At 44.1% G+C, this 24,282-nt stretch overlaps 1 protein-coding gene across 3 annotated transcripts in view; it reads right to left on the bottom strand.

Annotated features, from left to right (window-relative positions):
• LOC125282066 (focal adhesion kinase 1-like) overlaps positions 1-24,282 on the bottom strand; it is a 424,568-nt gene that overhangs the window by 392,066 nt on the left and 8,220 nt on the right. For 2 of the 3 annotated variants that reach the window (XR_008959657.1, XR_008959658.1), the window contains exons 4-5: positions 4,126-4,234; positions 1,333-3,467 (exon numbers count right to left, since the gene is read on the bottom strand). The gene's annotated coding sequence lies outside the window, so the exon portion shown is untranslated. Of the gene's footprint in view, positions 1-1,332; positions 3,468-4,125; positions 4,235-24,282 lie in introns of those variants that run through there. The other variant, XM_057313016.1, reaches the window with a different exon arrangement.

Below are 24,282 nucleotides of genomic sequence, written 5' to 3'. Positions count from 1 at the left end.
TGGGCACTGAAACCAAGCAGCTTTGTGAGAAAAGTGATCTAGGTCATTTCAGGCTTTCATCCTTTGTGATTTCAAGTCAATAAAAACAGTTGGCCAGGACGGTGACTCAGGATTTGGCTTGCTCTGTCTTACTTGATTAGAATAATAGCAGGTTGATTTGGCTTATTTCATTCCTTTTCACTTCTTTATTCTTGCTCAGAATTAGATAAAGTGGCTATTATTCCTCTCCCACCTCTAATCAGTTAACTCTGAGCAAAAAAATTATTTTTGCCAAATTGATGTGATCGCACACAAGGTTTCCAAATTAAATAACCCTGGCTTTTCCTCACTTCCTCACCAAAAATTCCATCCATGAAGGTATATTTCAAAAATAGAAAGCGAGCACAATGACCATGTGAGTTTCCGTTAGGAGGAATCGGGGCTATGATTCAGCTGTTTGGCGGACACTGATTACCTAATCAAGGCAACGCCTGCTGCTGTTTAGAGGTGATACCCTGAAGAATGAAATCTTCCCCTTTCTGAGTGTCCCCTCAGTTCAGAGATTTCAAAGTATTTTTAAAATATTAATGAGATCTGAAGGCATGTCTATACTAGCAGATATCAGGCCGTCAATAGTTTATCTTACTCACCCAAAAGAAATAATACTTTAAAAATACAAATAGCTCAGATTCATTAAGCACATAATATGTATGAAGCACTAAGTGTGTGTGTGTATGTGTGTGTATGTGTGTGTGCTTTCATTATCTCGTTTAATCCACACAGTATTGTTAGGAGGTAGAGATTACTAGTATCCCTATTGTACAGATGAGGGGGCTGAGGTAAGTAACTTGCCTAAAGTTGCACAGCTACTAAGTATTAGACTGGTTTTTGACCCCAACCGGTCTGGTTCTTCACTTTACCTTTTTGATTCCTTTGCCATTCTGAGGCTCAGAGTGGGCAGGTAACTTGCAAATGGTCACACAGCTATGGAATGGTAGAGCCAAGGTTTTTAACTCAGATCATTTTGTGAAGCCAGAGACGTTAATGATTACTTTTCTCGGGGGAAACAGAAGTCCTTAATCAAGGTCCTTCTGTAGATTATGGGCAGTGCATGCAAGAATCCCATTTCTCCTAGTTACCAAGCTTCTTCTGAAGTGTTAGCTAACAGTTGCAAATGACTTATGGGGCAAGGATTTTATATATTTAAAGGCTCTGCCTCTGACGCAGACGCAGGGACCATCTGAAGATCAAGTAAGTTAGAAAAAGGAGGTAAGATATGTCCTTTCGCGCCCAAAGAAAAAGACAAAATTATCAGTTGTCCTTGTGTGGTTTGGAATTAGAAATGATACAGACTTTTTTCTTTTTTTTTTTAAAGATTTATTTATTTATTTATTAGACAGAGAGACAGCCAGCGAGAGAGGGAACACAAGCAGGGGAGTGGGAGAGGAAGAAGCAGGCTCCTAGTGGAGGAGCCTGATGTGGGGCTCGATCTTGAAACGACAGGATCACGCCCTGAGCTGAAGGCAAACGCTTAACAACTGCGCCACCCAGGCACCCCTGATCCAGACTTTTCTACTTTAGAGCAAAGAGACAAGAAAAGCTAAGTGAGAAGCCACTGGAACAGACGCTGTAAATAAAATGCTTTAAGAACCTAGGTTCCAATGGTACTTTTTCTCTAGCAAAATCACCAGTCTCTTAACATGACCAAGTGTGATTCATAGCAGTGAAGGCATCCTGGGTGAAATCCCAGCATGGGGCAACAGATAGGAGATGGGCCAGTGGGGAGGTGTCAAGGCAACACGGTTTAGGGTGGACTTACCCTCTTTTGGGGCCTTGTAAGCGCCAACCTGCACAGGACCGAAATTGCATCATTTTTCCAAGTCAGACTCTTGAGTGCAGGTAAAGGGCAGTTTCCCTGAAGCACTCAGCCTGAGGTCACCAGGAGTAGACAGAGCAGAGGTGGAGAGAGAGCCGAGCCAGGTCTGGAGAGTGCTCTGTGGGGGTGTTAACACAAAGGCACTGCCAGCATCTTGGGTTCATCCCAAATGGGCCTGTGAAGAAGAGGCCAGGGGAGTGGGGGAGAGAGGGCGCTGGAGACAGGAAAGGGTCCACGGCCCACCAGGTAGGCTGCATCTCCGGGGATGCTTCCTTCTGCTCATGAGGAGCTTCTGGGTAGTAAACGCCATAGATGCCTGTAGAGTCCTGCATGTTTGTCATACCCTAACCCCTCAGAGGCTTTTCGCTGCACTCTCTCCCTCATCTGCCCCACTTAGTCCATACTGGTTTTCTTTCCCTAGAATGTTCCCACCTCATGGTTTTACCCTTGCTGTCATCTTGGGAGAAAGGCAGTCCTTGCTCTGCACACAGCTGCCTTCTGCTGTCCCACCTCCTCTTTAGCATCACCACCTTGGGGGGCCTTCCCAGGTCCCCCAAACTAAAGGAGTGCCTGGCCCTCCTGCACACCAGAATGGTCTTGTTCAAGTGCAAGCATGTGCAGACAGCTCTCCATAACAAAAGCACCTCTGGTAGCGTGAGTTCCGCGGTGGCCAGGGTGTCGTTTTATTTACTGCTGTCAAGAGTGGCTGGAGTATAACGGACACTAGCAGATGTGTGTTGGACGAACTCCATCTGCCTGTTTCAGGCAGACAAGACTGTCCTCTTTATGGTTTGTCGTGCTCTTCTGTGGTATATTTATCGTGTCCACGCTCTCTGATGAGCATCTATTTGAGAAACCAGATCTTGACATGTGGGTCTTCCTGTCTGTGATATTATGGGAGTCACGCTGGGCCCCTGAGTTTTGTGTGCCGTGAATATGAAAAAAACATCTGATCTCTGAAAGAACGCAGATTGCAACAGTAAAAAGGATGGATAAATTGCCCATTGATACCACGGAGCACTACTCAGCAATAAAGAGGAAAGAACTTCTGGTTCATGCAAGGACATGGGTGAACCTCAGAAACCTTCTGTTGAGTGAAAGCAGCCAGACACAAAAGAATACATATTCTACGATTCCATTTATACAAAGTTCTAGAACAGGGAAAACCGATTTCTAGTTACAGAAATCACAACTTGGTTCTGCATGTAGGGCGTGAAGATTGTCTCGAAAAGTGTGAGACCTCTCCCAGGTGAAACGGAAAGATTCTGCATTGTTCTGAGCAGTTGTTACACAGGTGCACACATGTGTCACAGATCCTTGACCTGGATATAAGAATTGTGCATTTTGTTGTATGGAAAACAAAAAGTTATTTTATCTTATTTTTTTTAAAACAATTAACCAACTTAGAGTCCATCATTAGTTTCAGATGTATTGTTCAATATGTTATTTTTAAAAATCCCACTTTCAACAACCCCAAGGTAAAACAATGAGATAAAACTGGTATTGAATTGTAAGGAAGATTGAAACTCGCCAGAAGTATATTTGGAGTACAACAGCAGAACAGCATCAGAGAAGACTTTTTCCAATGTAACTCTGAAGAAGCCAAATCAAGCTAGTGGAAGAAAGAAAAGGGAATTTTTTATGTCATGCAACCAGGACGTCCAGCTGTGGAGTTGGCTTCAGGGATCAAGGCTGACATGCATCCAGGCCTCCCTGGCACTCAGTTGCATTCTGCTTTCTCTCTCTGTTTTTGTTTTGTGTTTTGTGTTTTTTGCTTTGTTTTGCAGGCTGAGCCATCATGACAACTACAGGGAATGTCCACAGAGGAAACAAAAACATCCCACAAAAGCCACTACAGTATTAGAACAAAATGATGGAGGAAGGCCAGCTCCTCATGAACTACTTAAATGTCACCATTAATTTACTGATATCAATGAACTACTTTCAATTTGGTGAGCTGGGGAATCTTTTTGTGTGAGGAACATTTTAAATTTTACGTTCATGCTGAACACCTAAAACCCACCACAGCTGAGTAGCAACCATGAGACCACCGTGCCTGATGCTTCCTCTTCTGCACAAATAGATCATCGCTTCATTCAAGAGGGCAAACATTCCTGTATTAGACTATCGCCTGATAAAAAGGGGCTTCCTCTAGTCCCCAACCTTCCAGAATTATCACTAAGCCAGGACACGTGGAAAGCTTCCGTGCTTGAGTTTTCCCACACCCACAGAAAACTCCCAGACTAGAGCATTAGGTGGTCTCTACTTACCCCAAGGGACAAACAAGCCTTTCCACGATCCCACGATAGTTTTGAAGGAACACTTAAGCTTTCCGAAGGCTTTTTGGTCAGTCGTTTTCCAAAACATGAATCTACAGTTCTGAGGAAACAAAGAGCATGTGTGGGCCCTTCTGTTTCCAGTTTTGGACAAAGTACAACATTAGTTATCAGTTTAAAAAAGAAAAATTCTAGTGTTCTTTACCTAACGTACTTAGTGAAATAGTTGTTAATGTAATTTCCTTGTAAAAGTAGGCCATTTCTATCAGAATAAGTTCTGGAGCTGGTAAGGAATCAAATGCAAACATTGGAGTCATTTTTACAAACCAGAAATACACGTGGGCAAGTTTCATAAAAGCCCAGGAAATAAGTTTAAAGTCTAATGATAGGAAAGAGAAATACCTGCAATTAATCCAATAGACCAAATGTTTCTATTTCTAGTGTCTATGGATCTCATACTATTGATTAGAAAATCACCCAAATTCCAATATAAAAGTGAACTAAAGGTATAAATAAAATAATTCACAGAAGAAATACAAAAAAAACTATCAATCTCACTACCAAGCAAAGAACTACAAATTGAACAAAATTGGGATGCCGTTTTTCTCCTAAGTCAGCAAAGTGGTTTTTAAATGAACAGTGTAATGAGCACATTGAAACATCACTGGTCAGAGCATAAATTCAGACAGTTCAATAAGCAACTTGGACTTAAATAAGTCTATATTCTTTAGCCTTATAATTTCCCATATAGGAACCAACCTAGAGAAATAGGAGGAAAATTTAAATATGCACATAGGTACCCATCACAGCACCTTCTATGTACAGATATCACAGCACTGTTCAATAATATTAAAAACTATAATTAGAGGAGGAATTAAGATGGCGGAGGAGTAGGGAACCCATTTTTCAGCCGGTCCCCTGAGTCGAGTTGGATAGGTACCAGACCAGCCTGAACATCCACGGAATCAGCCTGAGACCCAGGAAGATACATCTGGATCTCTACAAATGAACATCTCCAGGGCTGAGTATTGAGGTACGAAGTGGGGAGCCGTGAAACCATGCACAGATAAACGCAAGGGGGAGGGAGCTGCCGCGTTTGGGCGCCAGGAAGCGGTAGCCACCTGCACAGGGGAGCGGGCGGACTCGCGGACCAGCACCCGCGAGAGAGCAGACTGAGACCCTGAGCCGGGAACGCGCGCCACCAGACTGAAACTGAACTCTGGTGTGCTCACTGGAACCAGACTAAGACCGGGAGCTCCGGGAGCGCAGGGGGCGGGGCGCTGGTGGCTGGCGGTGTTAGAAACACAAAGGACAGAGATGCCCCGGCCCTGGAAGTGAGGGCTGGGACGCTGGGTGTGGGGCGCACATCCCTGGACGCTGTAGGGTTGAGCAGCACCAACAGAAACAGAGTTAAAGTGGCAAGAACATCAGTGAAGAACGGTCCACGATCCCTCTGTTCTGAGACAGAGGCTGAGATTCGGCCACTGCTGCTCTGACTCTCAGAAGAGGCACAGCAAACTGCCAGGGAAAGCCTCCAGAGAACAAAAGCCTGGAAATACCAGCTCACAGTGTGCCCATCCCCATCCCCCCTCACAGGGGACACGGAGACTCTACCCAAACAGGGTTGCCTGAGTATCAGCGCAGCTGGCCCCTCCCCCAGAAGGCAGGCTGAAAAATCAAGAAGCCCACGTCCCTAAGATCCCTATAAAACAAGGGCAAACGGCCTGGGTCCCGGTCAGTAATTTGGGGTCTGACCAACCCCGCAACCTCTCCTCATCAGAATGACGAGAAGGAGAAATCCCCCCCCACCAAAGAAAAGACAATGAGTCTGTGGCCTCTGCCACAGAACTAATGGATATGGATATAACCAAATTATCAGAACTGGAATTCAGAGGAACAATGGTCAAGATGATGTGTAGACTTGAAGAAAGTATTAACAAAAATGTTAATGAGAATATAGAATCTCTAAGGGTGGAAATGAGAGCGAATCTGACAGAAATTAAAACTTCTATGAGCTAAATGCAGTCAAAACTAGGGGCTCTGACGACCAGGGTGAATGAGGCAGAAGAACGTTATCAGCGAATTGGAGGATGGGTTAGTAGAAGAAAAAGTGAAAACAGAATCTGGACTCAAAAAAATCCACGCTCAGGAATGTAAGTTACGGGAGATTACTTACTCGAAACGTTCCAATGTCAGAATCATCGGCATCCCCGAGGGGGTGGAGAAAAGCAAAAATTGTAGCTGAAAACTTCCCTAATCTAGCAAGGAAAACAAACATTTGTGTCCAAGAGGCAGAGAGAACCCATCCCAAGCTCAACCATGACAAACCTAAACCACGTCACATCATAGTGCATTTCGCAAATATTAGATCCAAGGATACAGTATTCAAAGCGGCCAGGGCAAAGAAATTTCTCACATACCAAGGCAAAGGTATCAGAATTACGTCAGACCTGTCTACACAGACCTGGAATGAGAGAAAGGGTTGGGGGGGGCATTTTTAAAGCTCTTTCAGAGAAAAACATGCAGCCAAGGATCCTTTATCCAGCAAGGCTGTCATTCAGAATTGATGGAGAAATAAAGACCTTCCAGAATCGCCAGTCATTGACCAATTTCGTAACCGTGAAACTAGCCCTACACGAGATCCTAAGGGGGGTTCTATAAAGGTAAAAAGGCCCCAAGAGTGATACAGAACAGAAAGTCACAACCGATAGAAACAAAGACTTTACTGGCAACATGGCATCACTAAAATCATATCTCTCAATAATCAGGCTCAATGTAAATGGCCTAAATGCTCCCATAAACGCCACAGGGTTGCAGATTGGATAAAAAGACATGACCCATCCATTTGCTGTCTAAAAGAGACTCATTTTGAACCTAAAGATACATTCAGACTGAAAGTAAAGGGATGGAATACCATCTTTCATGCCAATGGACCTCAAAAGAAAGCTGGGGTAGCAATTCTCATATCAGACAGATAGAATTTTAAACTAAAGACTATAGTTAGAGACACAGAAGGGCACTATATTATTCTTAAAGGATGTATGCAACAAGTGGATATGACAATTATAAATATATATGCCCCCAACAGGGGAGCAGCAAGATACACAAGCCAACTCTTAACCACAATAAAGAGACATATAGATAAAAATACACTAATAGTAGGAGACCTCAACACTCCACTATCAGCAATAGACAGATCACCTAAGCAAGAAATCAGGAAAGAAACAAGAGCTTTGAATGCCATACTCAACGATTTGGACATCATAGATATATATAGAACACTACACCCCAGAACCAAAGAATACTCATTCTATTCTAATGCCCATGGAACATTCTCAAGAACAGACCATGTTCTGGGACACAAAACAGGTCTCAACCGATACCAAAAGACTGAAATTATTCCCTGCATATTCTCAGACCACAACGTTTTGAAATTGGAACTCAACCGCAAAGAAAAATTTGGAAGAAACTCAAACACTTGGAGACTAAGAACCATCCTGCTCAGGAATGATTCGATAAACCAGGAAATCAAAAATCAATTTAAACAATTTATGGAGACCAACGAGAATGAAAACACAACGGTCCAAAACCTATGGGACACTGCAAAGGCAGTCCTAAGGGGGAAATACATAGCCATCCAAGCCTCACTCAGAAGAATAGAAAAATCTAAAATGCAGTTTTTATATTCTCACCTCAAGAAACTGGAACAGCAACAGAGGGACAGGCCTAATCCATGCACGAGGAAGCAGCTGACCAAGATTAGAGCAGAAATCAATGAATTAGAAACCAGGAGTACAGTAGAGCAGATCAACAGAACTAGAAGCTGGTTCTTTGAGAGAATCAATAAAATTGACAGACCACTGGCAAGACTTATCCAAAAGAATAGAGAAAGGACCCAAATGAATAAAATTATGAATGAAAAAGGAGAGGTCACAACCAACAACAATGAAATTGGAAGGATTATTAGAAACTTTTATCAACAGCTTTATGCCAATAAATTAAGCAATCTGGAAGAGATGGAGGCCTTCCTGGAAACCTATTAACTACCAAGATTGAAACAGGAAGAAATTGATTTTTTAAACAGGCCAATTAATTATGAAGAGATTGAGTCAGTGATAAACAACCTTCCAAATAACAAAACTCCAGGCCCGGACGGTTTTCCTGGGGAATTCTACCAAACATTCAAAGAAGAAAGAATACCTATTCTCCTAAAGCTATTTCAAAAAAATAGAAACAGAAGAAAAGCTACCAAACTCATTCTATGAGGCCAATATTACCTTGATCCCCAAACCAGGCAAAGACCCCCTCAAAACGGAGAATGACAGACTGATTTCCCTAATGAATATGGACGCCAAAATCCTCAACAAGATCCTGGCTAATAGAATCCAACAGTACATTAAAAGGATTATCCATCATGACCAAGTGGGATTCATACCTGGGGTGCAAGCGTGGTTCAACATTCGCAAATCAATCAACATGATACATCAAATCAACAAGAAAAGACTCAGGAAGCATATGATCCTTTCAATTGATGCAGAAAAAGCATTTGACAAAATACAGCATCCTTTCCTGATTAAAACCCTTCAGAGTGTAGGGATAGAGGGTACATTCCTCAATCTCATAAAACCATCTATGAAAAGCCTACAGCAAATATCATTCTCAATGGGGAAAAGCTGGAAGCCTTTCCCATAAGATCAGGAACACGACAAGGATGCCCACTCTCGCCACTATTATTCAACATAGTACTAGAAGTCCTTGCAACAGCAATCATGGGGCGCCTGGGTGGCACAGCGGTTAAAGCGTCTGCCTTCGGCTCAGGGCGTGATCCTGGCGTTATGGGATCGAGCCCCACATCAGGCTCCTCCGCTAGGAGCCTGCTTCTTCCTCTCCCACTCCCCCTGCTTGTGTTCCCTCTCTCGCTGGCTGTCTCTATCTCTGTTGAATAAATAAATAAAATCTTTAAAAAAAAAAAAAAAAAAAAAGAAGTCCTTGCAACAGCAATCAGACAACAAAAAGGGATGAAAGGTATCCAAATTGGCAAAGAAGAAGTCAAACTGTCTCTCTTCGCAGATGACATGATACTCTATATGGAAAACCCAAAAGAATCCACCCCCAAACTTCTAGAAGTTATAGAGCAATTCAGTAATGTGGTGGGATACAAAATCAATGCTCAGAAATCAGTTGCATTTCTATACATGAACAATGAGACTGAAGAAAGTGAAATGAGGGAATCCATCCCATTTACAATAGCACCAAAAACCATACGTTACCTTGGAATTAACTTAACCAGAGACATAAAGGATCTATATTCTAGAAACTATAAATCACTCTTGAAAGACATTGAAGAAGACATAAAAAGATGGAAAAATATTCCATGCTCATGGATCGGAAGAATTAACATAGTTAAAATGTCCATGCTACCCAGAGCAATCTACACTTTCAATGCTATCCCGATCAAAATACCGAGGACATTTTTCAAAGAACTGAAACAAATAGTCCTTAAATTTGTATCAAGCAGAAAAGGCCTCGAATCACCAAGGAACCGTTGAAAAGGAAAAACAAAGCTGGGGGCATCACAATGCTGGATTTCGAGCTGTACTACAAAGCTGTGATCACAAAGACAGCATGGTACCGTCACAAAAACAGACACATAGACCAATGGAACAGAATAGAGAACCCAGAAATGGACCCTTGGCTCTTTGGGCAACTAATCTTTGATAAAGCAGGAAAAAACATCCGGTGGGAAAAAGACAGTCTCTTCAATAAATGGTGCTGGGAAAATTGGACATCTACACGCAAAAGAATGAAACTTGATCACTCTCTCACACCACACACAAAAATAAACTCCAAATGGATGAAAGACCTTGATGTGAGACAGGAATCCACCATAATCCTAGAGGAGAACATAGGCAGCAACCTCTAGGACATCGGCCAAAGCAATCTTTTTCATGACACATCTCCAAATGCAAGAGAAACAAAAGAAAAAATGAACTTGTGGGACTTTATCAAGATAAAAACTTCTGCACAGCCAAGGAAACAGTCAAAAAAACTAAGAGGCAGCCCACGGAACAGGACAATATATTTGCAAATGATGCTAGAGATCAAAGACTGGTATCCAATATCTACAAAAACTTCTCAAACTCAATATGCGAGAATCAAATAAACAAATCATAAAATAGGCAGAAGATATGAACAGACATTTTCCAATGAAGACATACAAATGGCTAACAGACACATAAAAAAATGTTCAAAATCATTAGCCATCAGGGAAATTCAAATCAAAACCACACTGAGATACCACCTTACACCAGTTAGAATGGCAAAAATTGACAAGGCAAGAAACAACAAGTGTTGGAGAGGATGTGGAGAAAGGGGATCCCTCCTACATTGTTGGTGGGAATGCAAGTGGGTATAGCCACTCTGGAAAACAGTGTGGAGGTCCCTTAAAAAGTTAAAAATTGAGCTACCCTATGACCCAGCCATTGCACTACTGGGTATTTACTCCAAAGATACAGACGTAGTGAAGAGAAGGGCCATATGCACCCCAATGTTCATAGCAGCATTGTCCACAATAGCTGAATCGTGGAAGGAGCCGAGATGCCCTTCAACAGTTGACTGGATTAAGAAGCTGTGGTCCATATATACAATGGAATATTACTCAGCTATCAGAAAGAACGAATTCTCAACATTTGCTGCAACATGGACGGCACTGGAGGAGATAATGCTAAGTGAAATAAGTCAAGCAGAAAAAGACAATTATCATATGATTTCTCTCATCTATGGAACATAAGAACTAGGAAGATCGGTAGGGGAAGAAAGGGATAAAGAAGGGGGGTAATCAGAAGGGGTAATGAAGCATGAGAGACTATGGACTCTGAGAAACAAACTGAGGGCCTCAGAGGGGAGGGGGTTGGGGGAATGGGATAGACCGGTGATGGGTAGTAAGGAGGGCACGTATTGCATGGTGCACTGGGTGTTATACGCAACTAGTGAATCACTGAACTTTACATCAGAAACCAGGGATGTACTGTATGGTGACTAACATAATAAAAAAAAAAAAGAAAGAAAATTCTTTATTAAAATAAATAAATAGATAGATAGATAAATAAATAAATGAAAGGGGGAGAAAGGAAAAAAACGTAAGCACACAAAATCAGGGAACAGGACAGGGATAACAGCCCCAGATACAGAGGAAAAAGCTGGATGAAACAGATGATTTTCTATGAATGTATAAATCACCAAAACTAAACCAGAAAGAGATAGAAAATCTAAAAAAGCACCAAGCTTTTTTTTTTTTTTTAAGATTTTATTTATTAATTTGACATAGAGAGACAGCCAGTGAGAGAGGGAACACAAGCAGGGGGAGTAGGAGAGGAAGAAGCAGGCTCCTAGAAGAGGAGCCTGATGTGGGGCTTGAGCCCAGAACGCTGGGATCACGCCCTGAGCCGAAGGCAGAGGCTTAACTACTGAGCCACCCAGGCGCCCCAAAAGCACCAAGCTTAGGTAGTTTTACTGGGGAATTGCACCAAAGTTAAAGAAACAGATCATTTCAAGAGTATTTAAACTGGCTAAAGCAGAGAAAGCTTTTAATAAAGCTAAGGAAAGCACTAAAACAACTTGATAAAGATTACATTAAAAACAAAATTACAAACTGGTTTCACAAATCACAATGTAAAATGACTCAGTAAAATATTACTAGAATCTGGCTACACACTAACAGAGTTTTCACTGATGATTCAATAATAGGACGATGATTCAATAACATAAAATCTGTTACTATTATTCATATGAACAGGTCAAGGAAGAACATCTGTATAATTTCACAGATGCTAAAACAGTATTTAATAAAATCAACAACCATTTTTGATTAAAAAACAAATAGCAACAACACAGCCCTTAGTAAAATAACCAGTGTGGCAGAAACACTAAAAGCATTCTCAGTGAAGTAAGGAACAAGACAACGTACCCACTATCATTCTTACTTAGTATTTGATCTTGTCCTGGAAATACAAAACAACCAAAAAAGAGAAACAAGAGACATAAAAAGTAAAAAACATGGAATGAAATTCTTATTATTTGTAACTGATATGATATTATACCTCAAAATCCAAGAGAACCAACTGCAAAAACTACTAAAAACAATATGATGACATAAGTTACTGCTTGAAAAATCAGTAAGTACAGGGGCACCTGGGTGGCTCAGTCGGCTAAGCATCTGCCTTGGGCTTATGTCATGATCCCAGGATCCTAGGATCAAGCCCCACATTGCATGGGGCTCCCTGCTCAGCAGGAAGCCTGCTTCTTCCTCCCCCTCTGCCTACCACTCCCCCTACTTGTCTCCTCTCTAATAAATAAATAAAATAAAATAAAAATTAGTAAAGTACAATAATAAAAATATGTAATATAAGAAAGGGACCTATTTTCAACACCAAAAAAGATCAACTAGAAATAAATTTAAGAAATGTACAGGATTTTTACACAAACCTTTTAAAGACATTTCTGAGACAACTGGAGAAATGTGTATTTAGATTGGATATTAGATTAAATTAGTAATAGGCAATAAATTGTTAATTTTGATAAATATAAAAAAGTTTTGATAAATATAGCAGCGAGGTTATATATATTTCAAAAGTCTCGATTTGTTCCAGTTCCCAAGTTATACTCTGAAGTAGTTACGAATAAAATCATTTGTTTTAAAACATTCTAGCCCCCCACCCTACAAAGAAATGGAGGGAAGAGGGACAAATGATTCAAGATTGGCAACACATGGCAAACTGTTTAAAAAGACGTGATGGATACATCCAGGTTCATTATATTCTCTTCCCTACTTTTGTGTATTTGAAAATGTGCACAACAGGACCCAAACAAAGGCAGGTACTGAGAGACTCAAAGGTACACAACAGGCTTATAAAAACACACAAAAATTGCCACCTAACAATTAGAAATGCAAATTAAAGCTACAAATCAGATGTCATTTTCATCAATCAAATAGAAAAAAGATCCAAATATTTGGTGATATTCAGTATTGGGGGGAAAGGAAGTAACTGCTGACCTACTGGGGAAAAGTATCCATCAGTACTTTGGAGGACTCCTTGGCCTCACCTTTCAAAATTATAAACACACACTCCGTGGCCCAGCAATTTCACTTCTTAGGAATTTATTCTAGAGATACTAATTCAATAAGTATTTTCCGCCACCTACTATGGCCATACACTAGAGACACAAAAGTGCAAGAAACAAGGCCCCTGCTCTCATGGGGTTCCATTATTGTAGGGGAGGAGAGAACCAATAAAGCCAATTAAGTACACGGACAATTGCAAGGTCAAGAGAGATACGTGTGATGAAAAAAGCAAACAGAATAAGGGTGTTGGGAGTGGCAAGAAGTCTATTTTGGATGGGCTGGTCTGGGAGGGCCTCTCTGAGGACTTGACAGTTGGGCAGAGACCTGGGTGAAGAAGAAAACAAAGGAGAAGAATGACCAGGACAACATTCCAAGAAATAGGGAAGGAAACCACAGAGTAACACATAAATTTGGCTTTCCTGCCGTCTGCTTCTCTTTTTATTTCCTAACAGCCTTTCGTTCCTCCAAAGGATATGAGCACCTCTTGAATGTCTTTGTCCTGATACAAAAATGAAAATAAACGTATCTTTGAAATACAATACATCTTTTGAGGAAGGTGCCAGACCAGCACTGTTTCTCCAAACACTATTGTGCCTAATAATTTCATTTCTTCAAAGGAAGACTTCCCAAACTTATCTAGGTGTAATGCCAAACCTGTTTACAAAAGTACATTCAAGCTAGAATTAGTTTCACAAAAGATATTGACCAGTTACTAGATAATTTTATAGAAAAAAAAAATACTGTCAGTCCCTGCCCTTCTGGCAAGAATGCGAACCACTGACTTAGAGAAAACTATAGTTTAATTTCATAACCTTTTAAGCAATGAGGTTGAAATGTTGAAGTGTCTATTTGGATAAATATTTCTATTTATTTGGATAAATATTTCTATTTATCCAAATATTCATTTTCAATTTCATGGTCTTTTAGACAATGATACTGATATTTTTAGAGACCATTTTAATAAATATTTGACACTGAAGTGGCCAGTGTCAATTAAGGGCATTCCAGTTGACCCCAAAAGAAACGACTCTGCAACAACACCTGAGAACATTACATACTAACCTGTTCAAAACCGTGAAACACCCAGACTTCAAACTTGCCATGAATGATACGTTCTGTGAACAGCCAGATTAATTACAAAGCTAGCATATGGAGAGATCTGTCCCTGTGAAATACACTATCTTAATTCTGAAATCAGCTTTACCTGGATGCATTCATCTCCTATTCAGAGAACGCAAAAAAACTAAGACTTCCAGATTCTACAGAGATTCCTAAGGAGACAACTCAGTGTAATCCAATTTCAAGCACCATTAGCCATCTGCACAAGCAACGACAGGTTTCCCTCCAACAGCTGACCATGCGGTGTACCCCTGGCCACATCACACCACTGAACCTTCCCCCAAAGGTCCAGCAGAGAATGCCACTTCTGACAACTAGTTACCCGAGAAAAAATTACCAAAGTGAGAAACCGGGAAAAGGTAAGCTTCGGCACACGCCAGCCGAGCAAGAGGAGCGCTCAGTTTTGAGTTCTATGCAGATCTGAGGCCAAGAATCCCAACGCTCTCTGGCTCTGGAGCCTGCCTTTCCATGTCCCACCTCTTACGTGAGAGGCGTCCAGGAGCCTCACAAGGGACGCCCCCCACGCCCTCCTCTACTCTCCAACGTGGGTTCGTGATTGCCCCCTGCTCCCAGCCCCTGGGAAAGACGCTGGTCCAGCCGGTCGAGGACGGGGTACCACTGGCTCACCTGGGAAGGGTAAGGGCACGGGGCTGGGCGCCGCGGAGGGCCAGAAAAGGACACCAGGGGAGGAAAGGGGACAGTCGGGGGCCCTCCCGCAGGCAGCTATCTGGGGAAAGGATGCCCACGGGCGGCACCAGCGGGCCAGGCGAGGAAAAAGGATGGAGGAGAACTGGAAGAGGGCACTAGAGAATGCAGGGTAGACGTGGGGCGCTCCTGCAGGCAAGAAACTTACGGAGGAGCGGGCGGGGGGCTTAAGGGCTGCCTGCGGGCCAGGTAGGGGGCCCCGCCCCTGCGCCCTGCCTCCCCTGCCCAGCGCCCGCTTCATGCCCGCGTCCGCGGCGCAGCGCGGCTCTGCAGGCCCCTTGCCCGCCACCGCAGGTTCGGCTTCAGGCGGCAGTCGGCGTCCAGCGCCGCGGCGGCTGAGCCGGAGGAGGACGAGCCTGAGGCCGCGCAGCGCTCATGCTCCAAGGCGACGGGCTCCGTCCGCTTCCTCATCCCGCGGCCGACAGGGCCAGCCGCCGACGGCGTCCGCGGACCTCGCCCGCCCGCCCGCGCTGCAGTCGCCGCGACTCGCAGGAGCAGCTGCCGCCCGGAGCCCGCAGCCCCTCACATCCCAGCCCCAGGCCTCGGCGCCCGGCTCTACGGACCCGCGCCTGGGATCAGGTCGGCCGCGCCTGTCAATCCGCGCCTGGGATCAGGTCGGCCGCGCCTGTCAATCAGCGCCGGGCTCCCACCGGCCCCGCCCCCTCCATGCTTCCGCCGGGAGCGCGCCCAGCGTCCCCGGCGCCGACCTGCCCCCATTTTGGAGAAGGGCGGGCGAAGCCTCATACACCATGTACACAGTATGATTCTGTTGACAGGAAACCCCTGGGCAGGCAGAACTGAACTGAGGGGGCGAACGCAGCAGTTGTCAGGGGTCAGGGTGAGAATGGCAGCAGGGGTTGGGGCAGGGACTGTGAATACTAAGGACATGAAGGAACCTTTGGGGGAAATGATAATGGTCTATGTCTCAATAAGTGTTTGGGTTGCAAAGGTGGATGCATTTGCCACAGTTCAGTGAATGTATACTTGAGTTATGTGCAGCTGGTATAGAAATTTTACACTGAAAGAAAAATACGCTAAACAAACAATGAACTCTATCTAGTAAACAATACGCACGCTGAAACACATAGGGTGAGGTATACTGATATCTGCACTTTGAAATACAGCCTAAAAAATAAAATGGATTACTATATGGAGAAATGGATAATTGGTTATTTACGTGAGAAAGCAAGAATAATAACACATGATAGGTAAAATCCAGGGGGTGGAGGAGTCTATGGATGTTAACCATAAATTTTTACAACTTTGCCATTTGTTTGAAAATTACCATAATGAAACGTTGGGTACAAAAATAAAGATGAAGCTAGATTTCAGAAGAAAAGAATAATAAGACAAAAGGGAGAGTGAGCCTTCCGAAATGGTTACATGAAGACAATGGAGCAATTTCTTCCATAGATCATTATAAAAATCAGACAAAATCACTAAAACCAACCATCTGAAGGAACTGGAAAATGACCAAAGGCAGGCAAGCACTTGAGAAGAAGTTACTGTCAGAACTGTCCCTGCATCTGGTACAAACCAGGGAGTGTTTGTCACTTTCCTGCCTGGCAATACTGTGAGCCCCAACTCTGGGAGGGCAGGACTGCAGCCCTACCGTACCACCTTAATGCGCAGCACACTGGCTATAAATTTAAGGGGGAAATTTTGGAAACAAGAGGGCTGCAAAATGCTGAGCTCCAAGGCTGAATATAAATACACTGCCCAAATCCCTGGCAGACAGTGAAATGCGCACAGGCAGGACAACCCAGGAAGCCCAGAGGCACACACCAGAGGTGAAGGCTCTCCCCTGAACAATGGAGTTACCCCAGGACATCTGCCAGTTTGCTGCTCCTCTGACTAAACGTGCTTCCCAACCCAGGGCGAGCTCTAGTGGCAGAAAGCAAAAGTCTTACTGGCATGAGGTCTCAGAAGAAAGAAATGGGGGCTGGAGGACCAACTGATATGTAAAGGAGGGATGCTGGAAGCAGGGGAACCCCAAGATAAACCCCCAAATCTGAGAATACATTCTACTCCAACCTTTGACTAACCACCGAAGTAGAAAGGTGCATGTGAGACTGCGAAAGAAAGAGAAGAGAAGGGAAGAAAAATGCATCAACTGGAAGCCAATGAAACTGATCGGAGACTGGTCGGCTCCTACGAACACAACAAGATGTTTGCATCTGGAGCAGAGCTGCACAAGCACGTGCACACACACAGGAAGCGCTGGGAAGCAGTAATACCTGGCAGCAAAGGAGCACACCTCCCACTCAGATCCCGGCCTCTAAATTCCATCTCCCACCAAAAGGAACCAGGGAATCTTGGAGAAATAGCTGATTGCACCACAGGGGCAGAAAAACTACAGGAAATGCTGGGAGTATCTTACTGTGCCAAAAGGAAGGTCGTGCTCAGAAAAGAATGGGGACGTGTCAAAACAACACAGGAGATGATTTGGAAAACCAAATCAGGGGGCATTCCAGCATCAAAATGAATGAGAGTTAAGGACTATAAGCCCCTGAATCAAACAAGAATCCGTGAAGTACTACTGGGTGAACAACTGAGTGAGTCAACAAAGGAGGGGAAACTCTCCTTAAGGGAGAATGCCAGCGGACAGGTGAGAAGAACAGCGTCCCCACTGCACGACTACCTAGCAATAACTAGTTCAAGCAAGAATCATCCGTGGGGGCGCCAAACGATCAGTTTAAAAGCTCAAAAGGTCACAGAGCCTCAAATATTTCCCTACAGATTTCCTCATTCATTACAAAGGATAAATGCTAATTTTAGAGAGCAGACACTAGGCAGATGCCGCCCTAACTTGATCACCTGAGGTCAGTAATTCTCAAATTTTAGAACACATCAAAATCATTTTTCGGGCTTGTTAAAAACATAGACTCAAGCCCTAAGTTTCTGACTTAGCAGGTCAGGAGTAGGGTCCAAGAATCTGCAGCCCCACAAATTCCTAGATGTTAACCTCACCAATAACAGAACAAGCCGGCATCATGTGCCATCCTGAGACGAATAATGGATATGAGAAATGATATGATGCCCTGAGAAAGGCACAGCACCACTTCTCTGATAGCCTGGCCCCCAAAATGCGTAATCTGAGTTTAATCATGAGAAAACATCACAGGAACCCAAACGGAAGAAAGACCTACAAAACAATTAGAACAGTCTCCATGATGTTCTCGAGAAAGGCTGAGAAACATATCCAGACTAAAAAGACCATAGAAACATCAATAAATACCACATGTAATTCTAGACTGGGTCCTGTATGGGGGGGAAACTACTGTAATTAACAGAGCAACTGTGAATATGGACTGTAAACTACAGAATGGCCCATGTTAAATTTGCCAATTTGATAACTATACTGATTATTTTGGGCTATGTAAAAAGTCCTTGTTCTTTTTTTTTTTTAAGATTTTATTTATTTATTTGACAGAGAGAGACAGCGAGAGAGAGAACACAAGCAGGGGGAGTGTGAGGGGAGAAGCAGGCTCCCAGCAGAGCAGACAGCCCGATGCAGGGCTCGATCCCTAGACCCTGGGATCATCACCTGAGCCGAAGGCAGACGCTTAATGGCTGAGCCACCCAGGCGCCCCAAAAGTCCTTGTTCTTGGTAAATACTTATTGAAGTACCTAAGAGTAAAGGGCGTGAAGTGTGCAACTTACTCCCTTCCAGTGTGTGAAAATAAATGTGCCACGTGTACTTCTATATCCAGAGGTGGGGGGAGGGGGCCATGCAGGCAAATGTCACAAAATGTTAACAACTGGTCAATCTAGGTGAAGGGTATTTGGAAGTTGCCTATACTACTTACAACTTTTCCATAAAAACACACAAGGCTTCATTTTAAAACAAAACAAACAACAACAACAACAAAAACAAGGAGTAGCAAATTAGAAAGGGTGGTAGAAGGGCGTTCAGAGACTGCCCGCCACACAGCCTGATATTGAGGAAAATGGCAGAAGCGGGGCCACCACACGCTGAAAATGACAGGTGTTCGTACTGAGGATCCTGAGTCATCCAGAAAAGCCCCAAAGGAGTTTAATATCTTTTAGTACATTTTGTTTAAGATGACCCGTTAAGTACCCTTTTGAACCACAAGAGAAAACAAACACGGTTAAACACTTTTCAAACTTCATGCTCCACATCCGTTTTTCTTCTATTCTACAAATACAACTTCTCAGTGGAACAGCGAGTCACACTGTAAGCTGTTCGCAGACATCCCCCCACAGGGGCGGGCTGTCCAGCGGCACACACCGCTCACACTGGGACGCACACAGCGCCCCTGTGGCGGCACGGTGACAACTGCAGCAGGACAGCCACCTGGCGGACAGCAGCTGGAAAGGTCGCCAGTTGTAAGAAGCATCCCAGCAGGGGCCAAACCCTCAAAACCAGGCAGCGCACAGATTCCCACAGCAAAACACAGGGACAGTCAGACGAGAACAAACGCAAGGCAGAACAGCCTACTCCTTCTGTTCCCAAACACGACGGTCACGGAGGCCGTTAGCGCATATTGACTACGTGATGACCATTCAGAGGACAAGGTTACCAGAGACAGTGAAGCCAGCGCCCAGACCCCAGAGCAGCGCACGGGATAAGCAAACATAAAGCAGCTCAGGAAGGGCCTCTTACACTGCATCTTCCTGTATCAGATTCCATTATAACCACACACGGCAATATCCTCTGATCGCAAAATAATGAAGACCTCATCATTTAAATGAATGGCCTTCTTATTGTCTATAGTCAAATTTTGATTTTTAAATGAAAAGTAAATACACAACTTTCCACTCTAATCCCCTTCCCTGCCCACTGTTGTGGCTTTGCTAAGAAGGGTTTATTAGGAAAAAATGCTGAACAACTGCTCTGCAGGGCATCGCAAAGCACCACATACTAATAACAAGCGACCCTCTTACATACTGTGAAGAGACCTGACTCGCAACTACAATGAAGCCTTACGTTTAGTGAAGCTAACTTGTATTATTTTCTGTGTACATTCTTAGGTCTAGCGGTTTGAAATATAATCATACCCTACAGTTACAGCTGATTAAAGACAGAGCTGAAGACTGTATAATTAAGTTTGTCATGAATCAAAGAAAACATTTTTTATTAATTTTTAAAGCTAGTAAAACTATTTTTCTCCACAGCTACAAGAGCTTGAACAACATGGAAGGAATCTTAAAATAATTTAACTGATAAAACATCTTTTATTTATGCTAATTACGTGACATCCATACTACATAACCATGTTATACAAAAACAAACCACACTATAAAGCCTTCAGGTCGTGAATAAGAATATAAAAATCAACCAAAGACTCCAAGATCCTATGTTTTCACAAAGTGTCTGTGCTACAATCTATTTCATTTAAACTTTCAGGATACCTAATCCAGAAATATTAAATTTAATCCACTGGAAAGAAAAAGGGAGCTCAAGCGTGGGTATAAATGTGTGTGCCTGTGTGTGTGTGTAATACCTACGTGTGTGTATATACATAAGTCATCCACCTTTTTTTGGGTTTGGCTTATTGAGGTAAAATTTACATACAGTAAAACACTGTTCGCTGGGTTCTGACTGACACAGTCAGTGTATGACCACCATCACAGGGCAGACATGGCCTACTTCCATCACCCACGAAGCACCCTCACGCCCTCCTGTACTCAGTCCTCTCCTCCCCTAGCCTCAGCCCCCGGCAACCACTGATCCAATCTGTTCCCATAGTTTTGCCTTTATCCGAATGTTATCAGGGGGGAACCACAGTTGTACAGAGCTCTGTGTTTGCCCGTAACAGAACACTCTGGACGCGCTCCTGTTTTGCTGAGGATGTCAGCAGTCAGTGCCTCTGTGTTGCTGTACAAGGACTGCCCCACCGCACAGGTGCACCGCAACCTGTTCACGCATTTCCCACCTGACGGACCTCCGAGTTGTTCTCCAACTTCGGTAAATAGGAATAAAGCTGCTATAAGCAATCATATGCAGGCCTTTGTGTAGAGATAAATTTGCACGTCTCTTGGGTAAAGGCCTCCATGTAGGACTGCTGGATCGTATGAAAAGTATATATTCAAGTTTATAAGAAACTGCCAAACTACTTTTTCAAAGTGGTTATAACCCTTTGCATCCCCACCAGCAAAGCGCGATGTACTTCTAGCTGTCCCACAGCCCTGCACCTGGGCACTGTCCCCTTCTGCTGCCTTGTTTTGTGGGAATGGGAGGCATTCTCACAGGACTGCAGCGCTACCCACTGCGGCTGTCACGGGCACTTCCCTAATGAGGGATGACGGGGAGCGTCTTTTTGTGTGCATGTTGTTACCTACAGGAAATGGATGAAGTATCTACTCGCCATTTTTTCAGTTGAATTTTTTGCTGAGACACCTATCCTTTTTAATAGTTTATCAAAGAAGAAATGATGGAAAGTTTGTCTATTTTGTTAAAGCACTTAGAATTCATGAGCAGGAGACACAAATCTAACATGTTTCCTTGCCATCGCCACTCCCAACGCCCCACTTGCCCCTCCCCCCGGCAGATAGCAACGATATGCCAAAGCAGGTAGAAAGAAAGAAACATCCTCTCTCCCCCTTAGTCAGAGTGTAAGAAGCACAGGAAAAGCTGCCTGCCTACTACTAGGGTCAGAAACAGACCTATTTTCCCATTTTTACTAGTATGGGATGAATCCATAATCTTTCTTCAGTATGAGCAGAAACACCAATGACGGGGAACCACGTGCAATGGTTGGCAACACTAGTGACAACGCATCCCGACGTGGCGGAAGCACGGCTGGCACGTGACAATACTGAGGGTCTGCAGACCGCTCGGTGGGCGGCAGCCCTCCCCCTCTCTATCACAGGCAGAGCCCGCACACAGGAGCACCACGTGCACTTCAGAGCAAGGGCTAAGCTTTCATGTCAAGGAACAGGAGAGCCTGCCACCACCACGTGGAGCCTCGGGCAGACTGTTATCTGGCTCCGGGCTCTCCTCTGCAGCGTGGGGACAGTAATCACTACCTTGTTATTATAAACACTACACACAACTCAAAACACACGATGAATGACACACATAAACGGCAGGTATCACAATTCTGACGACTTCCCTCACGTAGAATTCCTGAATCACAAACGTAACTACTATTGGCAAGATAAAGGGTGTCCTGCGCAAAGCCTGGAGCATAAAGCAGAAGCTTCAGGAAGCAGGTAACATTTGTACACGGCGGACCCACTGAACTAAACACAGGCTCCTGACCGTCCATGAGAATAGCCAGGCACCCACATAAAAGGTGCAGCACATTTACGTAAAAGGTGCCCTGCAGTTGGCAGTCCTGAAAGGCACTTACGGACTTTATTTCCTATAATCCCGCCTCAGCATTTCAAACTGCGCGATGCTTCTTCTCAAAAGAAGCCAATCCACTCACTCTTGGTTCTGCACCAACTCGTTCCCGAGTTCGCGACGGGCCTCCCTAACTGGGCCACGGAGACAGGGCTGCGCTTGCCCGCCTCCGCGACACCGCGGCCTCCCTGCACACCATCCTGCGCATCCAGCTAGACACAGAGCAGCCTCTGAAACGTCCTGTGGTCGCTCATCCTGCTCCCGCCTGACGACCGCAGCGGGGGGCTGCACTGGTCACTCCTGCACGATGACTGGCTGGGCCGCCTCAGTGACGGGATAGTCCATAAAGATGTTTCCATGAACAAATACATGGAATCAACAGTTTAAGATTATCTCTTCGATTTAAGTGTCTTGATATATCCTATGCGCACGTTTTAAGAAAATATTAAAATTTATGACAGGGGCCCCTGGCTGGCTCAGTCAGTAGAGTGTACAACTCTTGACCTCGGGGTTGTAAGTTTGAGCCCCACACTGGGTGTACAGATTACTTAAAAAATAAAATCTTTCAAAAAATAAAAAATTTACGACAGATGTTTAACGATCTGAATGTCACATTTTCCATGGAAATCTATTTAAAGGTCTTAAAGGAAGAGTCAGTAACTAAGTTAACATGTACCACCTAGCGAGGCGCCACAATACAGGCTTTGTAGGTTAACAAAAAGTAACCGATCTCGGGGCGCCTGGGTGGCACAGCGGTTGGGCGTCTGCCTTCGGCTCAGGGCGTGATCCCGGCGTTACGGGATCGAGCCCCACATCAGGCTCTTCTGCTGTGAGCCTGCTTCTTCCTCTCCCACTCCCCTGCTGTGTTCCCTCTCTCGCTGGCTGTCTCTATCTCTGTCGAATAAATAAATAAAATATTAAAAAAAAAAAAAAAAAAAAGTAACCGATCTCGTCCCGCTCTGCTTTTTCTCACCTTCTCCACCTGGAATGCCTTTCCCCAACTACCGCGAGCCCCACTCACCATGCCCGGACCTGCTCCCTCAGGAGGACACCGTCCCCCTCCCTCTGAGCTCCCCATCACTGTCTTCCCCATCAGGATTCTCTACCTGGTCTCGCCTAGTCCTGCAGGATCTGCCCTACGCACCTCAACCCTGCTACCATGGGAGAGTAACCTGTCCAGCATGCAAGAAAACAGATGTCCCTGGGGGTGAAGACAGAAGGAATACACATGAGCAGATGGCAAATTTTATTAAGAGGCCTTACTGTCAGGGAGAGTGAGAACTCTTAAGAATATCAAGCAAACAGGAAAAAAAAAAAAAAAAAAGTGGCAACTGTTAAGCTCAAGAAAACAGGAAAACAAAAAGTTGAACTAAAAGGGAATATAATCATGCTACATTCACCAGCTCAATAGTGAGCAACATTAACAAAGTCAAAACAATTCACCAAATTATGGCTCTAAACAAAATTTGTGCTACAAATGTGGGGGAAGATGGGAGTTCAAAATGTAACTTTGTCTAAAAGTGACGCATCGATGGCCCTGCCTCTACATAGATATTGCTGGGAACCGTGGACAGAAATACTAAAAGAAACAGATAAGCAGGATTCCAGGCAGCTCTGGGAGGCGGATGGTGGAGGCAGGACAGGAGCCCGCTGGGTTCTGCATGAATCATTCAACACTCTTTTACTTTTGAACACATGCACCTACCACCCTCTGATAGAAGTGAAATTTCTAAGTAAGAAAAAGAAACAGAATCTCTAACAGAAGCACTTCCAGCAGGACATAAGCGTTTTCCTACAACTTTTCAACCACGCTACCCCCTTCCCCCTTCAACAGTGTCTCTCCACCCTCAGGACGCAGGGCAGCTGAGGACAGCGTGCATGGCCTGAGACCTGG

Source organism: Ursus arctos, unplaced genomic scaffold (assembly GCF_023065955.2).
Source record: "Ursus arctos isolate Adak ecotype North America unplaced genomic scaffold, UrsArc2.0 scaffold_16, whole genome shotgun sequence".
Taxonomy (NCBI): domain Eukaryota; kingdom Metazoa; phylum Chordata; class Mammalia; order Carnivora; family Ursidae; genus Ursus; species Ursus arctos.
The sequence above is the reverse complement of the archived record's forward strand: the minus strand, read 5'-3'. Positions and strand labels throughout refer to the sequence as shown.